Source organism: Pithys albifrons, chromosome 8 (genome assembly GCF_047495875.1).
Source record: "Pithys albifrons albifrons isolate INPA30051 chromosome 8, PitAlb_v1, whole genome shotgun sequence".
In the NCBI taxonomy this organism is placed as follows: domain Eukaryota; kingdom Metazoa; phylum Chordata; class Aves; order Passeriformes; family Thamnophilidae; genus Pithys; species Pithys albifrons.
In genome coordinates, this window is record NC_092465.1 from 10,856,248 (window position 1) to 10,879,299 (window position 23,052).

Genomic DNA, 23,052 nt, shown 5'->3' on the forward strand with positions numbered 1-23,052 from the left:
ATTTTTCTCACTGGGGCTCCCATTGTGCCAGAGCTGGCAGAAAACATCTGGGATTGACTTGGGGTGGCTCAAGGGCCCCTGTGCTGCTTGTCCCTCATGCCATTTCCCAAATTTCCTGATGTGAAGGATGTGCCTACAGGTGTGACTGTGGGGTGGCAGTCAGTGCCCATGAGGGAATCAATCCCCTCATGCTGAGGGGGGTGAGGCAGCAGGAGCTGTGCTGTGCAGACCTGACCTAGGGGCCAGGCAGGCTCCAAAGCCCTTCCCTCCATTTCACCTCAGTCCTGACCTGGGACACCAAGGCTTTATTGCAACCGATGGGGAGCTTTGCTCAAGTTACATGCTAAAGTCATCCTGAATGTAGATACTGAGATACTTATTGATCAATTCAGCACATCTCATGCAGAGTAAAAGTCAGTAAATGGCTATTTTATGTGGATTTCCTTCAATGCTTCTAAACTCAGTCATCAGAAGTATTGCTCCTTTATTTTACCTGAAATTGTGCCTTTTTTTGTGTTCATCTCAGCTCACTAATTCAACACTTAGTTCTCATTCCATATATTTAGTTCTTATCTGGTATGGAACTCAGTTATATTCCTTTTCCAAGGTATTTCCAAGCCGTAGCTGTAGATGTTGGGTGGTCTTGGTTAGCATGAGCAGAAGTAGGGGCTCTGACTGGACCACAGTGACAGTCAGAAAATGAGGTTACAAAGTCAGCTCCTTGCATGGCATCTCACCGGCAAGGACAGTCAGAGATGGTCAGATAGTTCTTCAGGTAAAATAGTGTGGCCCTTACTCCATTCTCCACATACATGATATAGACTTTAAACTTAATGTGGAATCATCCAACTCCAAATGTTCACCACTTTCCTGCTTTGTCTCAGAGGGTACAAGTAAACAGAAATGCATAGATCAGTTTTAGTATTTGATGTTATATTGGTTTTATATGACACTGTCCTTTGCTTGATGACTGAGGTGACCTTTGAAGTTGCTGTGATGGCTCATCAGTGCACGGGCGCAGTTCAGGGGCCCGTGTGGGTGACAGGTGCCTTGTTTATTATATCATTCAATATGTGGTTATTGATGTTGCAGTAGGGAATTGCAGTAATAAGCAAACTTCTCACTAAATTAATGAGAACAAGAAAAATGCATGATGTTTCATATCTTATTAATTTCTGTCATGTTTTCTGTGACGAACGGAATTCACTATGTAGCTTTTCAGTACTAGTTCCTTTCTAGCTGTTTGGTTGGTTTTTTTTCTTTTTGACTGTGTCAGGGGCAGGAATAAGAGAACATTGTGAAACTTTGTTAATTTTTTATCTGTGTGGCATAGAATTTTTCCCCCCAAAGAAGCAAAGAAAAATATACTTTTGTAAAAAACTGTAAGAGTAACAAGCTGATGAACTAAATTGCATCTCAAAATAAAGGATTTATTGTCTTGAAAACAAACTTGCTATAATTGCATTTCTTGGGTTTTTTCTTCTGTCCAAGCTTATATTTCGCTTAGAAGACAGGAAATGCAACTTTGCTGATTACTTTTTTTAAAAGCTATAAATAACTTACTGTCTTCAAAGATGGTGTTAATTTTAAAAAATGCTTCTGAAGTGAAAGCTGGAATTAAAAATTAAATTGGGTGGGTAAAATAATTACTTATGGATGTCTGTACTGTGTGTACAGATGTTAAAGGTGCTTTCAGAGGAAAGGGTGTTATAAGGAAAGTTCTAGCACCTTAACTGGTCTTAATTGTTTTACTTCCTATTCTTTGCTGGTTATCTGTCCTTGTCCCACCCTCACCCCTGCCATGAGAGGTAATGAATGTGTTTGTTTTCTATTACCTTGCTCCTTTGCTGGGGTCATTGCTTATCCTCAGGAAGTGGTGTAATGTGTGGGAATGCTTAAGTCTGCCTAAAAAATTAATAACATTAGAACTGCCTCAGTGTTCCAGTCAGCCCAGGGTTGTGTCTGGCGAGTTAACAGGAGAACCTCCAACAGCTGTTTTTTGAGATCGACTTCTCTGTCTACTTCTCCAGTTTCCACAGCTCTTGTCTTAAGGATATTAGAGGATGTGTACCTGTTTAGTCCTTTAAGTGTCTATTTATGGACCTGTTGTCCAGAGTTTAATCCCTTTTTGAACCCATGGACATCCTTTGCCTTCACAGCTTTGCGTGACAGCAAGTTCCTGAAGCTTGTAACCTGCTGAGTAAACAAGTGTTTCTATTTAAATGAGTTGATTGCTAGTTGCAGTGAGTACTGCCTTGTTCTGATTTTATAGGATCGGACAAGTAACACTTCACCGTTTAGCAGCTCATGGGTTTTTTTGTTATACCTGGTCATACCCAGTCTTTTCTCCAAACTGAAGAGTCCCAGCCTTTTTAGTATCTCAATGTAAACATCTACTCCGTTTCCACTCAGTTGAGCTTTTTGGAAACTTGCTTATGCCCTTAGTATGTGGAAAGCACATAATAATACTCAAGTTGGGGGAGTGCTCGGGTTGTGAGAAATGGCAGAAATGCCCCATCTTCTTCTCTTTCCAAGGATTCTGATGATGTTGCTGGCTTTCCTGACTGCTGTCGAATGCTGGACTTAAGAGAACGATCAAGGATGGCTCCAGCGTCTGAGTAGGAATTGTTAGAATGGATAGTGCCTTGAGGAATTACTACACTAAAGACTACCTGCCAACTTTTCTCCCAATCTGTTAGTTTAGTCATTGATTGATAAACATGCTGAGGAACACCAGTCCCAGGAGTGATCCCAGGAACTGCACTGATGAGTCTTCTCCATCTTAAAAAGCCTCTTAAGCTCCATCCTTTCCTTTCATATGCCTTCTAATGTTTGCACTCTGTTACATTCTGCATTCATTACTGTCAATGAAGTTGGGCTTGCCAGAGCATGGTTTCCAGGTTCTCCTACACAGCCCTTCCCATAGCTGGGAGTTATCCAGGCAGGATTAGCAAGTCCTCAAGAGACTCCCTATAGCTCTGGTTTACACACCTTGGCTAGTGGTTCTTAAATTCATATTTGAGTTTCTTCAGAACTTGTGTGAACATTGTTCTGTTCCAGTGATTTATTAACATCCAGCTTCCTTGGTTGGTCTGGTATTTCCTGATTTTACTTCAAATTGGTCTGGCTCCTCTGCCAGATTTGCAACAAATCATGCAATGGATGTGGAAATCCCCCCAGAGATTTCAGCAGTAAAGACTGATGTAAAGAATTGACTGAGCTTCTCTGCTACAACTGCATCATCTCCATCTGCCCCTGTTACACCTTTGTCATCCAGCAGCTGGACTGCTTTCCCAGCTGGCTTCCTGTCCGTGATGTATTTCAAGAGCTGTTTACTAGCACCATGATCTTTGTATGCAGGCAGTTTTTGAGTTGTCTTTTAGGCCTCTTAATTTCCTGCTTACAGTTTACTTACCCTGTTTTATGGGCTGCTCTGTCTTTACTTAAGCAATCCATTTTCTAAGAGGTGACCTATGCCCTGCAATGCTCTCCTAACTCTCCCTGAGAATTCCTGCTTTTTGAACTGCTCTTTTTCAGCATCCTCTTTTTCTTGCCACATCCTTACATCGTTCCCTTTCTCAAAAATAAGTAACTATACACAGGTTTTGTTAAGTGAGCCTTATATCAGTGCTATTCTTTGTGCTACGTAACAAGCAGCCTTTATACTTTTCTCTGGTTTGTGTCGTACCCTGTACTTACAAGTTTCTTTTCCACTGGAGAACTGTATCTAGAAAAATTATGGATATTGTACCATCCCCCCCATTTTTTTTTTCCACAGGGGCTAATATTGAATATTTATGAACATCCTCATGTGTTGTAGGTGTACAGCAGCTATTTGTGTTGTAATACTCTGTGGAAACAATCTATTAAAACTGAGAGGCACAAGCTGGACCTGAAGCCATTCTGGGTGCTAATGGAGATGGGTGTGTTGTTACCATTTGCATACACACAGTACCTGCAGTGATGATTAAAACTTTGCACTTCTGAAATCCTGGGCTGGATTGTGTGTAAAACGCAAAACCTATGCACTTAAAACCTCTGACAAGACGATAGCCTTGATTTTCCAGTTTTGCAGACATGGAGAAACCCCAAAAAACAACTGAATGAAAATACTCTGTGATTTTTATGAGAGGTCTCTGTGGACATGTTTACAAGAGCTGAAGAGTGTTTATACTTATTTCTGTGTGATTACTGGAAGACTGTCCTTATTCCATAAAGCCTGTGTGTGCTTTGAGGGAGCAGTACAGATGTTTACTCTCTGCAGATGTGCTTCGAAGGGCTGCTTGTACACATGCAATCCAGCGTTGAAACAAGATATGCAAACAAGTTATCATTGATTAATATTGCTCAACTAGTTGAAGTTAATATTAGCTAATAAAACCTGGACAGGTGAATAAAGCCAGTACTGTGTTCTCTTTGCCCTGTAGCAGTGAAGTGATATATATTCTTTCTACCAGGAGCACAGGACTGGAGAGTTGTTGAGATTTTGGTTGGTTTGGTTTGTGTTTACTTTCTTGTTGTTTGTTTTTTGTTGTTTTTTTTTTGTTTGTTTGTTTTTGTTTTCTATTTCTTGGTTGTTTGGGATTTTGAGGTTTTTTGTTTTTTATTTTGGTTTGTTTGTTTTGTTTGTTTTGGTTCAGGTTTTGTTTTGTTTGGTTGGTTTGGTTTTTTGTTGTTTGTTTTTTTCACTGAGGCATATCCTGTCCTGTGCTGTAGCCATCCTTGCATTCTGTAAATAGATACACCCAAATTTGCAGAACCTGTCTCAGCCTTTTCTTAACCAATGAGTGCTGGACCAATCTTGCTTCAAATCTAGCCCTGTGTCTGTGCTTTGTTCTTGGATGTCTTGGATTCAAGCCTACTACATATCTTCCTGGACCAGAAAGCTGTTGGAAGTGTCCACGCTGTCTCGGGGCGATGACTTTCCTGATGAGTTGCAGGAGTTCCCCATCATATGATGAGCTAAATGAAGTAAAGTTGTGTACTTTAAAAGTTACTGCAAAAAAAAATGAAAGTGAAATTGAGCAGAGCAGTTTCTTCATCAAAGCTGACTGAAATAACGTCTGTGGTGAAAGCCTGGACCTCATCACTGCACTGTGGTACGTGCAAGGGAAATGATGTTAAGTGAAGCAGTTGCTTGGCACAGGGAGGAAGAAGACTTTGCCATTCAGAAGACTTCTTACAGTCCTGTATCTGACTAATCCAATCTTGAGTGATTTCTTATCAAATAAGATTTCAGTAGCCGTCAGGATCTTTTGTGGTCATTGCCTTCTGTTGAGGTGCTCAGCTGTGGTATTGTTCTCAGTGCCAGGCTTTGGAAGGATTTTCCTTGTCATTTAGATACAATTTTCTACTTTGCAGTTGGAATGGTAGGTTTATGTAGCTACTCCAGCCAGACTTCACTTATCTGATATTTAGATATCAATAATTTCAACAGCGTAATAACTCATGGTTTTGTAACTCTACAACACATTCCTTAATTTGAATTATCTGCAGGATGTCTACTGCAATGTTTTTCAAATGGTATGGTCAAATACATAGTTCTTACTACTTTCATCACTAGGTTTCAAAACACTTTACAAAGAAGTATCAGAGGCAAAGGAGGTTGGAAGGACTTCTATAAGGCCTGAAAAAAAGGTAAGCAAGGTGAATCTTTTGTTTTCATATCTGAACACAAAGTTGTCTTTTTCTAACTAAAATCAATTTAGGAGGTCACTGAATAAAACTTGAGTGAAGACACTTGCATTACCTATAATGATTTAATCTAGATGTAGCTTAATGTACTGGGGGGAAGAAAAAACAACAAAAATATCTTAGAAATGCAAATGTACCCATAAGAATGTTTAGGTATTATCAATTTTTTAAGTTGTTAGCTTTAAACTGCATGTTTCACATGCAGAATTTCTGGAGCTCATTAGAGATTTTTTTGGAGGTGATAATTTTTTTGTCTGATTCATTGTCAGTCTTTAATGTAGGACTTTTTTTTTTGCCCTGTACTTGAAAATTAATATTAGTTCTATTGGTTCTGCTGGATTAATTAAATAAAAAATATGTAATAAAGAGGCAAGATAAAATAATTTATTCCAAAATGAGACTCAAGCTCTGAAAACTGTTTGTACATTAATTCTGGCTTCCTGTTATCAATATCTGTTCCACTCCATCTGCAGATCAAGAAGGTTTTAAGGTTCTTAGAAACTGGACATGAAGCTATTGCTAGCTATTTTTGGATGTTTGTAACCTGATAAATAACAAAATAAGGATAAAAATAACCCTTCAGACTTAGTACATGTACTCCCTATACCTTGCTCCTTCCAGATGACAAAGTTATTCACTCTCTTCCATCTTTAGATGAGATAACTTAAACATGGTTTATAGGAAGACTGTTCTGGAAAGTTTCCAGGCTTATAGGAGACAGAAATACTTCTGGGAACTAAAAAAAAAAAAAAATAGAGCTTACTGGAAAAATAGAAAATTTTGATCTGTTTGACAAGTACTGAATCTCAACTTGTGAAAACAAAACCTGATTTTCAGTTCAGTGTCAGAATTTGATGCTGTTATTTTGAATAGCTCTGGTTAACTTGAATTCAGAACAAGGGCTGACTGCTCCCTTTTGTATTATGGAGTTATGTAGTACAACAATTAACTTGGAGTTATGTTATGCCAACCTTCTATGAAAACACAGACGAGAGCCTTGTCACTGCCCCTAAAGAGTTTTGTCCAAGATGATGAACAGCTGCTTTCTTCCAGTGCAGTGATTTTATATATATATATGTGTGTGTTTGTATATGTATATATATGTATATAAATTTTTTTAATGGGGAGCTGTACTGAATTTATAAAACTGAATATTTGTGATTTGTTTGGGGTTTTTTTTATTCTAGGGGGATTCATTGCACTTCTACTTTTATTCCACTGCCTTTCAGAAGCCTGTTTCTTTTTAGTTGTGTTATAATGTTCTTGATAACTTGTTCAAACAGATCTCTCAGGAAGCCACATGTTTTTTTCATTTGAGAAAGAAAGATAGGAGACCAAAACCGCATGTCACACCTTTTTTTTTTGCCCCTCCCCTCTTCCCCTGATCTGTTACCTTTTTTCATGCTTTAGAAGAAAGACACCCTCTCTGCAGCTTCAGTTTCCCATCCCTAGGTGTTTTGGTGTGTCTCTGAGACAACTTTAGCATGTGGTACTGCTGGTCTCCCTCTGAAAGTGTTCTGTGTGATAAGAAGCCCTGTAAGCATCTCAAGCTGAACTTTTTGGGGGCTTTGGCTGTAGTATGTGCCTATGTATATATTCATATTTTTAAACCCATTTTTCCCAGTCTCAAAATCATTGTCATGGCCCATTTAATTCTCTCCAGACTCTTTCAATGCCCTTTTAAGGGTTTATATGGGTAACTCTACTGTCAGGACAGAGCCTATGTCTCTCCCTGCCTGTGTGAGAGGATTTGCTTTTGCTTCAGTGAGGCTGAAGACATTTTCCTTTATGGGTTTGTGTGTCAAACTGAGAGGCCTTGCTTGGGCTTCCAAGTTCTCAGAAATGGTAAATTTAAACCAAACACTGGGGAAAAAATGCTAATGCTGTATGGGTTTTAAAGAGAAAAGGAAAAATCCAAAGGAGAGGAAGATCTAACTAGGCCCTGGGGATAGATCTTGACTGTGCCTTATTACCACAGCTTTATCCTTTGCAGTTCTTAAAGATGCTGCCAGAATTGAACTCTAATGACCTGATTAGTGCCTATAGGTTGTGGTATTGATATTGTTTCCAGATGGCTTCCTGGCAGGCACATTGGCAACAAGATACCATCTTTGTGGTGATGAGGAGGAAGAGTGTGGATTTTTTACTTTTTATTTTTATAGAGCTTGTCTCAGCAAATAAATACCAGTCTTTGGGTCAGTCAGTCTGAAAAACAGTAGCCTTGTGGTGAGCTGAATTCTGTAGATTTATTGGAGTCGGTAGAGTAATACAGGAAAAGGATATGATATCTATATTGCTTGCAGAGACTTAAAAGCCCTGTAATACCTGCTCCTCCTTCAGTCAGCAGGGAATTGTCTTTTGAAGCTGCATATATCCTGTGCACATGAAGTCTATGGGATAATCCCAGACGTGCTTCTAGGGGCAAATACTGGATTTCACTGGACTTAGTTCAGAGAGCTGAGTTCAGTCAATGCAGCAAGGAACAGCTGTTAAAAATTCTTGAGACACCACTGCTCGGAATTTTCTTCTGTGCTTTAACCAGGCAGCACTGACCAGGCTAAATGTAGTTGTGAAGGGGTTAAACTGAATTGCTGACAGTATCCAGTGGGTCAGACTAAATGACTGAATTGTCCCTTTGTGACAGCAGTGAAGTGTCCCACCCATTTCTGTGCCACCAAGAAATAGCTGCTTTTTAGTGACAGTGTTTTTGTCATGTTTTCTCAGTGTTTTGACATGCACACGATGGCCACACGTACAGCTTGTTCCATTTAACCCATGAGACTGAAATGATTCATGAAGTGGCTTCTTATTTTACTGTTAAAGGAAAGATTATCCTCCAATCTCCTTTTTCTGACAAGGGGATTTCTTCTATGTATCAATACATGACATGTGGACTTGTTGGGCAGAAGAACCAGCTGGAAGAATGGGAGTGTCATGGTGCAGTTCCTCTGTTGGATCTGAGTCCTTTCAGTTCTAGAAAAATATTTCATTTCTCTGAAGGGAAAACAGTCAGATCCAGTGGAATGTCCTCATCCTAATAAACTGAAAATTCACTTTCTTTCTTGGTGGGGTTTACAAGCTGTGCTGTCTCACCATCACTAACTAACTCATTGTAAACCCAGTTTGACTGTGTCTAGAAGAGCTGCTCTCTGTGCAAACTGTTGTGTTCATTTGTTTTGCGCATCAAAGCTTACAAGGAACAAGATGGAAAATTCCCTGGTTTTCTTCATCCACCTTCATTGCATTGCTGTTTCACACCATATCCACACAAATGCTTGTTCTATGTACGGACTTGCTAGGGCACAATTTTCTTCCTTTCTTATCTGTTGATCTCTTTTTAATGTCAGAACAGATCAAGGTGGAACGAGCTGTTTTGCTGACCTCAGGACCCCACATGCCACCAGTGACTTGTGAGAAAGTGCTTTATGGAAGGTGGATGCTGTAGCTCTAAACTGTTACTGCACATGTTTTAACATACAATCCGAGGAGACCATTGTGCTCTCAGATTCTGGGGCTGGAGGAGAGGGAGGAAATAAACTACTATAGGAATAAAAGCCTTGGGCAGAATTTCAAGCCTTAATAACAGTTTTTGTTGTGAGAAAGCTCTGAAATTGCAATGATTTTGAGCCAGGCTGTGCTGTAAATCTGAGATGTTAGAGACAACTCACTCATAATGTTCTCTGATATTTCATACAGAAAATGTGGTTCTTATTGCAATGTGCCTCCTGGTTCCAAGAGGACTGTCAGCTGGTTCTACTACTGCTTGCATCAACAATGCTGTAAACCCTGTTTTCTCTCTTAATCATCAAATTAGTGTTCTCCTAGACCATGAAAAAGAGCCTTCCATTTAGACATGGGTTTAATGGTGGGTTCAAAATCTGCTACAGCCTCTAGGCTTGTAGGGTGCAGTGTAGCAGGGACAGCTAAAGCAAAGCTCCACTTCTCTGCTTCAGTTAAATTCTGCTTGTGACCTGTACTTCCCCAGCTTCACTCCTATGTCCTCTTTGCTTCTTCCTACAGCCAGGTCAGCAAAAATCCCGTAGGAATTTGAAATGATGGACACAAGACATAATGTGAGAAAACCACCTCCTTCTGCCATGGGTCTAAACCAGCTAAATCCCTAATGCATGATTTGTGTCTTGTGTACATCTGGCCAAATGTTTCCATGAAGTAATTAATGGCAACTGTCTGGTGATCAGTCTGTAGCAGAAGGATCACTAAGGCTTTCTGTGAGAAAGCTTTCGAGGAAAACCAGTGTTCCAAATTCATTTCACCACTTCAGTTGTCTTTTGAGGACCCACAGCAGCCTGAGGAGTACAGAAGCAACCAAAGTCTTGTGTTAGTTTGGCTTACAAAATCAAATTAATGTGGACAGAAAATACATATCAGTGTTGTTGGCTAGAGTGTTCCATAGGCGAAGAAATTACTTCAAAATAGGTTCATTGCTATAGATGTTTGGGAGGAATAGGGAGTGTTTTGGCTTAGTCTATCCAAACCAAGGAAATCTGAAATAGAGATTTATGTTCCCAGCTTAATTCTTAAAGCTGCGGCCAGGGAAGAAGGAAGGGAAGTGTCTCCAGTGCTATGAGGCTAAAGGCACATTGCCCAGATCTGCCCTCAGAAATGTAAGCACAACTTTCAGTAATTTCAGAGAAAACTGCACAACATAATGAAAGGATAATGTGGTACACAAAAGTATCCAAGCCCAGCACTCCCCTTGCAGGGAATGAGACCCAGTGGTCCAGGGGGGTCTGTCCAGCCTTATTTGCGATTGCTGTGCTCTACACTCTCTTTCATACTCTGTTAATTCAGTGAAATTAGGCTTCTTTAGTTAGTGGGAAGCTTCTTCTGTCATATTGGAAGCATATTTCTGTAAATATATTCACTGTTCATTTTCCACCCATAACTTTTATATCTCTAGTTTTCCCAACCTCTTGTTACTTAGATTTATATTATTTAAGTATTTTTCTGTTTGAGTGGTTTGATATCAGTTAACAGTGGGGCTAAAAGCCAAAAGAGGGATGTTACAAAAGGAACCTGGAGGGTCTGTACACATGGAAGTTAACCCAGGTAGCAAAGCTGCAGCTTTTGGTGTGGAACTGTTGCTCTCCAAAAGCACAGCTGTCCTGTTGTTGTGCTGCTTTGCCATCTGTGCCAGAGGAGGTTGGAGCACTGATGGCCTTAGGCACAGGGTCCCTGGAAAGGTGAGCTGTGACAAGAAATTAAATTATCACTGTGCTTCCAAGTTCCTTGTTTTATATCCCAACTGTTAAATCCCTGAAAATCAGCAGTGTATTTAGTCCTCTCCTTGGCTGTATCTTGAACTTGTGCCTCAGTAAACCAAAATAGCTGCGCAAAACATTTCTTAAAATCCATCACTGCAATGGGTCATGTTTTACACTTCACAAAAGCTGTTAGGTGGTATATTATGGAGAGTGAAGGAAAATATAAGTGCAGTATCAACCCATGGAAGAAACTGGTTTGCTTTGAGATTCCTAAGACTTGTTCTTATTTCCACTTGAAATAGTAACTGAGCTGCAGTGAGTATTGCTTGTGAACTGTGCTGTCCTGCCTCCATCAGAGAGCTTGCTCAGCCAAAGCCTCGAAATAATGCAGTTAAATCTATAAAGTGCACTGTTTGAGTTGTATGCTTTCTTCCAGGTTCACTTTTTCTAAAGCATCATTCTACATACAGTTGCTTTGTGCCAGTGGGAGTCATAAGAAGGTTTATATTAATTCTTTGTTGTGCAGCTCATTTGCTTAGCTAAGGGCAATTGCCTTTGTGTTTGTACTAGTCCACCTTGGGAAGTCTGAGAGCTACATGTCTCTTAGGCTACTGTGTTGCCGTATCTTTTGCTTTCTCAGCCAACTCAGAACGTCCAAGGTAGTAAGATAGTAAAATTTTTTTATAACTCCCATTCTTCTCTTCACCAAACTCTCATGCAAGCTCATAAGACTCCATCTTCCCCCACACTGGAAAGTACCAGAAACTCCCCTTAAAGATGTTTCTTTTAGCCTCACTTTAAATTACAGTTATGGGCAGTATTAAAAATGTGAAGCTTAAATTATGTTTGTCTCCTGTCTGCTTAGGTGGAGATCTATAGCACAAATTCAGTTACCACTGCAGAGGCACTTGCAGTATTAACACTTTTTTAGTTTGCAGAACTGCTCTGGCTTTTGCCTGTGCACCAGATTTGGGTGCAGTGAGGGCAAACTCTGATTTGCTTCTTTCATTTGCATAATATAACCTTGAAGCTTCCCAGCTCCCCTCCTGTTCTCTGTACCCCAAAGGTATTCTGGTATTTGGAATTTATAAACACAGGATTTGGGATTCCATGTGCATCTGGAACTGATAAACTGTTGGTATTACAAAGATGTAGCCCTCTATACCTCTAACCTGGGAATACTCTAGAGAGAACTTACAGGCACATCTGATGTAGATGCAGGCGGAGTCTGAACAGCTAAAACCAAAATGAAAAAGTTGCTGTTGAATGAGTGGAATTTTCATTGAAAACTATGTTGCCTGGGGGGTAGGCAGGGAGGAGTGAAAACTATGGAATCTGTTAGGCAAAATACAGCCATCATATTTTTGAGGTAGGAACTGAAGGGATGTGGGTCAAATAAAACTTGTCAGATGGCATTAGTGAGGAAGAGAACCTTTTGGAAGAGGCACAGTAGTGAAGGGAAAGAAACCCCACCAAGCAAAAACCTCACCCCTAACAGAATCTTGGATTAGTTGAGGTTCAGTGAATGGCTTTGTTGAAAACACAAGAAAAGAATTTAAATAGAGAGAGCCTGATAAGGTGCAGGGCATCACAGATCTGTTGCCATAGTGACATTGTTCAAACAGAGGCTTAAAGGAACATGAATACCGTTGCAGATGAGCTCTATAGAAGACATCCGTCTTCCAAGGGGATACTGCTGTTGATTGCCTGGTGTTTTTCCCTGTTAGCTGGGTCTGGGGGAAAGGTAGCAAGAGCTGCTTTCTGCATTTTGCATGCCCTCCCAACTAATTTTTACTTTGACTGGTGTAATTGTTAAAAATTGCATTCAAGTGTTTTTAGAAAAAAAAAGACACCTCCACCCCCTAATTGCCTATACTGAAGCAAACACAGCTTTACAGCAGTGTGGGGTTCAAATATGCATGTTCCTTCATGTCTGTGTTTATTCTCCCTTGGTAAATACATGCAACTGAACCATTTACTTAAGTGAGCTCATTGTGAGAGTAGCACAGTACATTTCGTATTTGGTGTTGCCCACTGTCCTAATCATCCATCATCCACTGGGAACTTCACCAGGCATCACTTTCTCTTCATAATTGATGCTTTTCCCATTGAAAAGCATTGTCAAGTTCTGGTTGGAAAAGAGCTGTTTGTGTTATGGTGCTATATTGTGGTATTGGAGTTCTTCCTTCCATTTTTCTTCTTGAAATTGCCATTCTGCAGATTTTTCTTAGTTAAGTATACTCTGAAAATAAGCACAAACCCCTGAAGTTATTGCTATATAGAATATCTTTTAAGATTAAAAGCATACCAGTTATGTCCTTGTCTAAATTATGATACATTTTATTTAAAAACCACACCATCTTTATTTAAATATAACTGCAGCAGTTCTTTGACTAGAACTTTTTAATATGGGCTAAATACGCCACCTAATAATAAGAGAAACTTATGTAGAAAAAATGGTTAAAAAAACTCATTATGGTTCTTTAGGAACTTCACTTTGGTGCATAGGAGACTGGGGTGGTATGAAAATGCTGATTTTTATGAGAATGGCCAGGTTTAGACAACTCTCACTCAGATATGAATGGCTTCGTACCTTGGATGAACCAGCTCATGCTGATCATTACCATAATTGTTCTTCTCAGAGTGTTTGAGACCATATGGATTTGTTGGATTTGCATCTAGTCTGGATCTGCTCACTAACCTGTTTTTATTGAAAAGCACAAGTAGTTTGAATTGGAAACGATATGTACTCTTGACCTACAGAGTTAGGAAGAATTATCTAGGGAGGAGTTTTGGCTTCAGTGAGGTAAATGTATTAATTTTTTTCCTCAAATCAGTTAGTTGACCCGAAATTTTATGTTTAAAGTAACTTGAATGCATACTGCAAAGTATATATTTTCTGTATTGGTCCAATAGCTGCTTCATGAAGACACATCCCAAAGGTACTCAGAAGTAGATGGGAGAAAAGCAAATAATAGTGGAAGTGTAGTGTCTTGGCATGAGCACACTAACTTTTAGCACAGTATTCTAGTGAGACTGTGTGCTTGTTTTGGTTGAGGAAACAGGCTAGTACAAACCTCCTGTAATAGCATAGATATGAGTATATAACTTAATCTGTGATGATGACAGTAAACCTGGAAGAGAATTCCTTTTAAAATGGATATTTTTGCAGGAACTAATTATATTTTGTAATGAAATCCATTTTTACATATTCCATGGGGTGGTTTTTCTCTCAATCTGGCCTTTCTGAGTGCCAGCAGAGCAGTAAATACTCATTAATTTCTTCCCCTTTTCCACTCCTGTCTTAAGGGGATAAAGAAAGCATATTTTGAAATTTCTTATTTTATTTCTTGGGAGAAATAGAGAGCTGGGAATCACAGCCAATGGACCAAAAGTTAATTATCTTTAAATAATGTGGAAGAAAAATGTCACTATTTAACTAAATTCTACTTTTAATGAAATATGCTGTTTTATACTGTATTCTATTTTATTTCATTTAAAATCCCCCACATTAGTGGGAAACTGAAAATTTTACTCTTCAGCTCACTCTTTGCTTTCCAAAGATATTTAATTGCTAAGTGTATCCTACTCTAGCAGGGGATTTACAAAGATATCGTATTTAGTCTTGCTACCGAGCTGTCTTTCCAATGACAGCCAACAGTTATTTGAAGGGGAGCTACAAAGATGGAACAGCCAAGGTTTTCTCAGTAGTGAAAGATGGAAAAATGAAGGGCAATGTCCACAGGTTGCAGCTTGAGTGGTCCCTGTTGACTCTTGGCAGGGTAGTGGAGCAGTGGAATTGGTTACCCAGAAATGCTGTACCTCTTGTGGAGGTATTCAGGACATGTCCAGACAAAGCCACAGCTGTTCTGGTCAGGTGTTGATGGTAGTTCTCCTTCAAGTGGGGCTTTGGGTTAGGGACGTGTAGAGTTCACTTCCAGCTAACAGTTCCTGGGTCTCAGCCATTATGTTACCTGTTTATTGGTTTTCCTTCTGTCCTCATCCCTGGGTAAGATAAAGACCTCTTAGAACGTCTCATAGAACTGGTGGACACTCAATCTGCCCAAGGTCCTGGTTCATAGACTCATAGAGTGGTTTGGGTTGGAAGGGACCTTAAAGCTCATCTCATTTCAAGCCCCCTGTCATGGCCAGGAACACCTTCCACTCGACTGGATTGCTTAAACCCCCAGTTCATCGTTTCTAAACATGGACAGCTCATTTGGTTTAAAGTTTCTGAAGCTGCATTTCAGCAAACAATGGTAAATTTTGACCATATTTTCATGTGTTTTTTTTCCTGACATGACAATTTCTATCTGTTGATCTTTCATGGAAATGACACATTCCTATGTCTCTCTTAGTCTCCTCAACAAACAATTTTAGGAATATTGTGACTTGAACCTAGAACGTATTACTAAGGCACCATGTAGTTAGAGACCTTTGAAAAGTTACATCTTGGAATAGAGGAAGATACTCAAACTCCAAATTCTGATCCGTTGAATGTAAGGCGATTTTATTTCCAGTCCTGATCCATGTCCCCCAGTGCTTGGGTGAATGCTGGAGTTAGTAAAAGTGGAAGGGTAGGAATATTAAAACAGGAGTGGAGGTTCAGGAAGGAGGAGCTGAATATTGTTGGTAACAGCTGATACTTAAGGAGTGGATCCAAGATCCCTCAGGACTGGAGGTCAGAAACCTATTCAGGCTGCAGTTTGAGCACTAACAACAGACATGGCTCCTGGGATAAGGAGTTTCCACTTAGAAACATAAAGATCCCATCCTTTTACAAGAAAAGAATGAGGAACTCTGTCCTGGAAAGATTAAATAGCTTGACAAAAGTCGCTGTAGTTACCCCTCCTCAAAGAAACTGATGGTGGCACAGCTCCTGTATTCTGAGTCCAGGGCATTACTGCCAAGTCATGCTTTTCTTTCCCTAATGGTTTCCAACAGTCTAGTCAACAAAACAGAAAGCTGGTTACCAGGGAGCCAGCAGAGACCTGAGCTGTGCTATGGAGGGAGAGCGTGTGTGTGTTTGGTGCATTGGATAAAACTACAGTTCCTCCTCCCAAGAGCCTTTAGAAGCAATTTTCTCTCACTTGCTCTCCAGGCAAGCAGCATTCAACCTGTGGATTTGATATCTGAGTGTCCCGAGCCAGTTTCTGTTTTGGAAATTGCTGATGCATGTGAAGAACCCGGAAGCTCTCACTGGGTGAGAAGAAAGCAATCTTTTCCAAGCATCCTTTGAGGTACTTTTGTGGATTAATACTGGTCAATCTTTGTCTGAGTTAACATTTAAGAACTAGTGACTTAGAAGCTTTCTTCTACTTCCAAAGGAATCTATGTTAGTTTTGCTTGTTCTGGATGTTCAGAATGAGAAAATTACTTAAAGTTGTGTTGTGAGAGAGAAAACTCATTAAAGACAGTTGAATAATCTTGCAAAGGAAGTGGCCCACTGTGAAACCTGACACCAGTGGGGTTTTTTTCTTTTGTGTGGGAGTTATATTTATGTTCTCTCCTCCCATCCTTAGTCTCCCCTCTACTTCTAAGTGATGTGGAAAATGTTGGTGCCAAAAAAAAGCTAGATGAAATATTGATAAATGTGGGAATCACTTACTTAGAACAGAGGCAAATTGGAAGGCAGCTGGTTTTCATCTTTTCTGTTAACTTGGGAGGTGTGTGTGTTTGTGTAAAAAAAAAATATCGAGGCTACTGGTTTATATCCCTATATCATGCTCTTGAGAAGGGGAAAAGCAAGAGTGCTAAGAGTGAGAATCAATCACACAGCTTTTCTTCAGGCTTGTCTTCGTTACAGATCAACTGTCTAGAAATGAAGGGAATGGTTTTTTGCGTTTTTTTTCTCTCTAAGTCAAATACCTCTCAGCTCTAGGGATGATATGAGACTAGTTCATGGTCTGCTTTTTTCACAAAACAACTTTCTACTTGAAAAACTTTACTGAAGTGGAATGAATGTTGTCCTACACTTACAGCGTTGGGGAGAAGTTGTGCTGAGCATTGTGTTGTGCTGAGCATTGTGTCTGGACTAATTCTAGGTTAGCTATGAGGAAGTAGTAACGACTACAACTGAGGATTCGAGAATCTACATGCAATATGTTAATGGAGAATATAACTGTAATTCTTAGGTAGAGCAAGTGGGTTTGCTGATCATTCTATCAGATTGTTGGTTCCACAGGTGGCCAAATAACAGTTAAAAATTATAATACAGAATAAAACAGAAACAGTTATTCTGGTATTTTGATAACTTGTACCTGCAGCTCCGACTATAACTAAGGCTTGATAGAACTGAGAAGGATTCAGAGAAGTGCAGAAAACCCATAGGTATAGAATGACATCCACAGGACCAGAGAGTAGACTAGGACTTTTCAGTTTGGAAAAAAAGTCTTGGAGGCTGAGAGTGTCATAAAACTAAAAATTATGTGGAGAAGGTAAACAAAGAGTAATCAAACATAGCCTTGTGTGAATAAAGGAAGAACTCGGTAAAACTCAGACAAGTTTAAAACTTCGATGATTTTTTTTTTTAGTACATGGCATGTGCAATTGATTGAGGAACTTACCACAATAAAATGTCAAGAAGGCCAAACTGGGTTCAGAAAGAGGTTAAATTTGTAGAGGTTAAACTCAGGGACTATGAAACACAGTGGTCTGACTTCTTAAGTCCATAAACTGCTGACTGCCAGAAACCAGGAGGGTGTATTTGGGAAAGAATTGCTGTAAGCTTACTCTGGCTTTGTGTTCTTTCCCAAGGCAAGTGCTACTGATGGTCACTGGAGATAGGATATGCATAAGAATGAGACATTGGGACGTTTTTGTGGCTTACTTTCCAACATCTCTAGCTGTCTGACTTCATTTACAGACCTGATATTTTGGTAGTGTTCCACTTAATGATCAAACTACATCCTACAATTTATTCTCTACCCCTATCTTCATACATCAAGGCTCACAGTAGCCCTGTCTGCCAGAGGTTCATGCAGGAGTTTGTTACCTGTTCAGTGTGGCTCCATCAATGTCATCAGAACAATTGCTTTGTGAGGTGCTGGTCCCAATTCTGTTTTGTCACCTATGTAATATCTGCGTGCTTCACTTTCACTTGCTGTTGCTTTAATAATCTTGGAAGCCTTTTCCACTTCGGTCTATTGAAGTTACTTACTGTTATTATCCAAATAATTTAGCTGTTGCTTCCCTAATTGGGACCCATGTGTCTTTCCAGTCTCTAACCTTTTCTGATTGTCCACTTTGAGTTATAACTGTTGAAGTAATGGGTGGGGGGAATTTCCTGCTTTTGTCATGGAAGGAATGGAAGTGTGGTGCTCTGGTTCATGTTTGTGAATTTGAAGGAAGCAATACTGTAAGCTGTTAGTTCTGTAAAGCTCCTTTGACAAGTGACAGACAATTGTATTTCACACGGGCAAAAACGCAAGTGAGGTCTGTTGCTCTGGATTTTGCTTGTTTAATCCTGTAACTTCATGAGTGAATTCCAGGTCAATGCCAGTGTCACGTTAGTGGTGTGTGAGCCAGTGCAGGGAAGCTTCAGGGTCGTGCTGTTTTGTTGACCTCTTTAGTGCTATGCTCAGAAAGTGTGTATTTTTTGCTGTTCTCCCAGAGACTGGGAGTGGGAACTTGGAAGTTTCTCACTGCAATCAATAGGAAACCAGCAAGTACTTAGGAATGAGAATTGCTTTGCTTTCTGGTATCTGGCCCACTGCCTATTTTTGTGGTTTGTGTCATAGTCCAGCTTTCACGCTCCTCTGGGGGTGAAGAGGTGGCTGCTTTTGTCTCGGGCCACGCACACAAAAATACAGCTCGCCTGCGGTGTGAACATACACAGCTCTGAGCCAGTCATCTTCAGGGGGCAGAGGAAAGCTTTGTGCCTTCCTAAGGAGGCTGTCCTGAGGAAAATGAAAGAGCTGCAGATAAACACAGGACTTTTAAACTAGTGAGGCAGGCTTGCCCCTCAAAAGGACTAGGTAAAGTTCGGGGACTAGACGGATACTACAGTTTTACTCTACTTCCGTTACTAGCAGTTCTCAAACTAACTTTTTAGGTTCTGTAGTTGTGCAGAAACCTTTCAAAGAGCACAGCAATTGCCGGAGTCTCCTGAGTTGGCAGACAGCCTGAAACAAGGAGCCTTGAGGTGTTGAATTCCTCTCATTCATTCAATGGATGGGTAATTCAAATGGCATTGATACAACTTGAAAGGTGAACGTTAACTGTTTCATTGTGGAGCAAAGCAGCGAGGAAAATAGAGTGTGTAGTGAAGGTGAGTGGTATTGTGTTGGGCGGTCTTTTAGTAGCACAGGGTGAGCTAAACCTTGGCTTCTGAGTTTCTGCGCAGCCCCAGTCTGCTCAATTAAACATTAACTAGAGATGAGCAGCAGCAAACAACGGAAAGTATGAAGTGAGTGAAAAGAAAAGGAAAAATAGACCTTTGTAATAACATTTCAGCTGGACTTAGGCATGTATTTGCCTGCTGGCAGTCTCATCCTCACCAAATTCTTTTGCGCCCTTGACTTTCAAAAAGGTTTGCCTACCTGCTGCATTTGGGATTTTTACCCGTCTGCTCTGAAGGAGAGGCCAAGTGCATTTCCTATCTGGTAAGTAGATGTTTAGGAGATAGACATGTACGTGCTCTATTTTGTTACTGAAAAAAGTAAAGAATTATTTCTGTTTTTCATTTAATGCAACACTTTTAATTTGAGAGGGAGAACTGTTGCTGTGTAATCCGACTTGGGAGGAATTGGCATTTCCTTTAGAAATGGGTTCATGCTTATCTGTGTTAGAGAACATGGAAGAAATTTACTATATAAACTTTTATTTTAAGTTCATAAAAGAAACAATAAAATAATAAAATTTATTAAAATTTTATTAAAGCTATTAAACGAAGATTATTAAAATAAACAATTTTGAGAGGCTGAGATGTATCTAAAAGTGTCTTTTCTCTATGTCAAACATGACTTAATTCCTCTATTACAATTGTTACTGATGTTTTTCAAATTGCTGTTATGGTAAAGGACTTTACTGTCCTATTTTGGGGAAGAGACTCAAAGTGTTTCATTCTGGAATGAGGTCAAGTGGTATGAAAGTAGAAGAGAAAAGTAGTCAAGCTTTGCAAGACATTCATTATAGAGACATTATTGATGAAGAAGAGCTCTTGGATTAACTTGGAAGTCAGTTCTGCAGAAACAAGGAGTGGGTAGACTTTGGAAACTGTCAACAATATGGGAATGTTAATTTGAATAAATCCTCTTGGGTTGTGTCTTCCCCTCCTCCATTTACAGAAGCTTCATGAAAGCAGATTCTCCTTGTCCAAATCCCTCTGGACATAAGGACAGCAGATTTTTGCCAAAAGACATGAAATGTCAAATAGTGGATCTAGTCCAGAACACGTGTTTTGGACACTGTGATCTTAATTCTAGTCATTGGGCCTTCCCCCAGAAGTTTGAATCACTCCTTTATTTGTTATCCTGGATGCCCATTGCCAAGCAGTGGCTTCTAAAACTATACTGGAGGTTTTTCCATCCCAATTCCATGGGTCTACCTTTTGTGTACAAACTCAAACCCACAGTGAAAAAGGCAGTGGAGCTTTCTTGTGTATATGTAAAATTATGTTAAGGCCACTTTAAAATTTGCCTAGTTTCACAGTCTGCCTTGAGTCATTGCTTTCCTCTGGTGTATCGCATGTACTTTCCAAACAAAAGGGCCAAATGCTGTGAAACTTATTGGAAAAGTTTTAAATCTTTGACCTGTTCTATGTTCCACTTGTTGCTGTTTTTCTTAGACTTTCTACAACTGATAATTCCATTCAGTCTGTCCCATATTCTTCTAATCAATTCCTGCCTAGATCTTTTTCCATTTGGCTGTTCTTGCAGACTTCTGATCTTGTTGCCACATTTTCATGACTTGTAAGTGTTATAAATTTTTAAAAGGGTGGCCAGTATTTCCCAAACTTTCCATTTCCCAGTGTCTGAATCTGAGAGCTGCCCAACCTCCTAAGCTGATGCAGTGTCTGCTACTGCCCTAATTGATTGTGCTGACCTTCTACAGCCAAATCTGTGCATCCCACCTCAGAGATGGCTGCACTCCAGGGCTGTGTGGAACAAGTCACAGATAAAACTACAATATCTGGAAAGTGGTTTGGGACAAAAAGGGCACATTAATGTGTTGGATATTAATGTCAGTGTTCCTGGAGGCCTCGCTGTCCCCCAGTAAAACAGGTCCAGACACTGGCTTGGTTTCCCTGTGGCGGAATTCAGCCAAGATCATTCCTATCCAACTTCTTAAGTGGCTTGAAAACACTGAAATGAATTGCTTTAAACACTAATAAGTAATTTCTATTACTGAGAAGGGTGTATTCACTGCCAGCATGGTACTGGTGCTGAAAGTGGATTACATTAGCCTTTTGTTTGAAATCAATTGAGTTTACAACTCCACTTCAAAGCCTTTAGAGCTTTAAAATAGAGCCAGCAGAAACTGTTTAACAAGTCAATGCTGCCCTGTGATTTGCATTGTTGTAGCTTTAGTTGTGAGAGGGAAAGACTTCATTTTCCTGTACTTTCCCTTCACCCAGGCAGTGTGGTGCAGAACAATGAGCAGCCCATTCAGTTGTGCCTCACCACTGCTTTGCTGGGCTTTACCTACGCACAGACGCCTCCCTACACACGGGGCTGCAATTCTCCTGCACTGCTGCAGTGTGCTCTCACTTTAGAGCTTGATTTATTGTTAGATTACACTGACCTTTTGGGTTGTTTCACTCTTCAAAACTTTAGTTATGAAAAAGAATCCCTTAAAATGAGTTTGTGCAAGAGTGGAGCCTTTTAGGCTTCACACATTAACTTCTTACTCCTTTTGTGTAAAGGACAGCACATTCTTTCAGTGTCCCAGGGAAAGCAAGCACAGTGGCTTAAAACAAGGATGATACCCTAACATTTAAAATCCATAGATTTGGGGGTTTTGCAGTCACTGTATGCATTTTTGTGAAACTATCAAATCAGGAAGCCTTAGTTTAAACATCAACTGCTTTTCCATAAAATTAGGTTTTGTCTTTAACCATCACACAATGAAGAGGCTTCTGTCAATATAAATAGACAGAAGGGGAAGCAGAGATGGGGAGAGTGAATACCATTGTTTGACCAAATGTTTGTCTTTGCTTTCCTATTTGTGGCTTAAGCAGTGAGGAAGCTGAAGCAAGCAACAAGATGCATTTTGCCCTGGTGAAAGGTGCTCTTTTCAAACCTTCCTTGGTCTGTGTGGTTCCAACTCAGGAGTGAAACATCTGTATTTCTCAAGGGCCACTGACTTGGAAGAAGATTAAGTGAAACATCAACTCCGTGGAAATAAAAATCATAGCTGTTTCCTTTTTAGGACTGAGATAGTATAATTTGTAGTTTAAGGAGAAAATGTAGGGGCTGAGCTACTCAGAGTCTCTCCAAAAGGTGGCAAATGATAAAGAGCAACATGCTCTCAAATCGAGCCTGACTCCTGGTGTGAGTATGAAGATTTTTCTGTAGCTCTGCCACAGAAGGAACCCTAGACAGTTCTGGATTTCCCTCACCTCTTTTCTCTTGAGGACAGGAGAAAGGGGAGGAGATGCAGATTCCTTATGCTCTTACTACTAAAAGGCCTTTTAAATGCATTCAGTCCTATGCATTAAGTCATATGAAAGACTGGGGTTCATAGTTGGCTTGTGTATGATTCAGGTAGAGTCTGAAGCAGAGTCTTCCACAGTGTCTGAACACCTGTGGCCTCCTGGGTCCCAATTCCTCTGGGGTAAGGTAAGGCTGGTTTTGCATTTTTTTCTCTGATCAGGAGTTGCCTCCACACTAGCCCGAGTGAAATACTTTAGCTGTAACAAAGGTACTGTTTTCTTAAAATTTTTGCCAGAAAAGTTCTCACTCTCTCTACCTCATTATTATCCTGTCTTTTTTGGAGAAAAATGAAGAGACCTTGGTCGTCCTGTTCTCACATGTTTTTTTCTATGACACCTAACACAGGGCTCCTCTGGCTGCACAAACAGAAGCAAAGTTAGTCTGGCACCATGAGGCACTGAAGTTTTGGACAGCCCACAGCTACTTGGGCCTCCATTGTTCATATAGCAAATGCACCAACTACTGGTGATTGAACCCAA

At 40.1% G+C, this 23,052-nt stretch overlaps 1 protein-coding gene across 8 annotated transcripts in view; it reads left to right on the forward strand.

The window, feature by feature from the left end:
• The window catches only part of MYLK (myosin light chain kinase), a 197,031-nt gene that overhangs the window by 7,601 nt on the left and 166,378 nt on the right, over positions 1-23,052 (forward strand). The window contains exons 1-2 of one of the 8 annotated variants that reach the window (XM_071562938.1): positions 5,121-5,369; positions 5,564-5,637. The exons of 5 other annotated variants lie outside the window; for them this stretch is intronic. The gene's annotated coding sequence lies outside the window, so the exon portion shown is untranslated. Of the gene's footprint in view, positions 1-5,120; positions 5,370-5,563; positions 5,638-19,314; positions 19,523-23,052 lie in introns of those variants that run through there. 2 more of the 8 variants (XM_071562939.1, XM_071562940.1) reach the window with 2 other exon arrangements.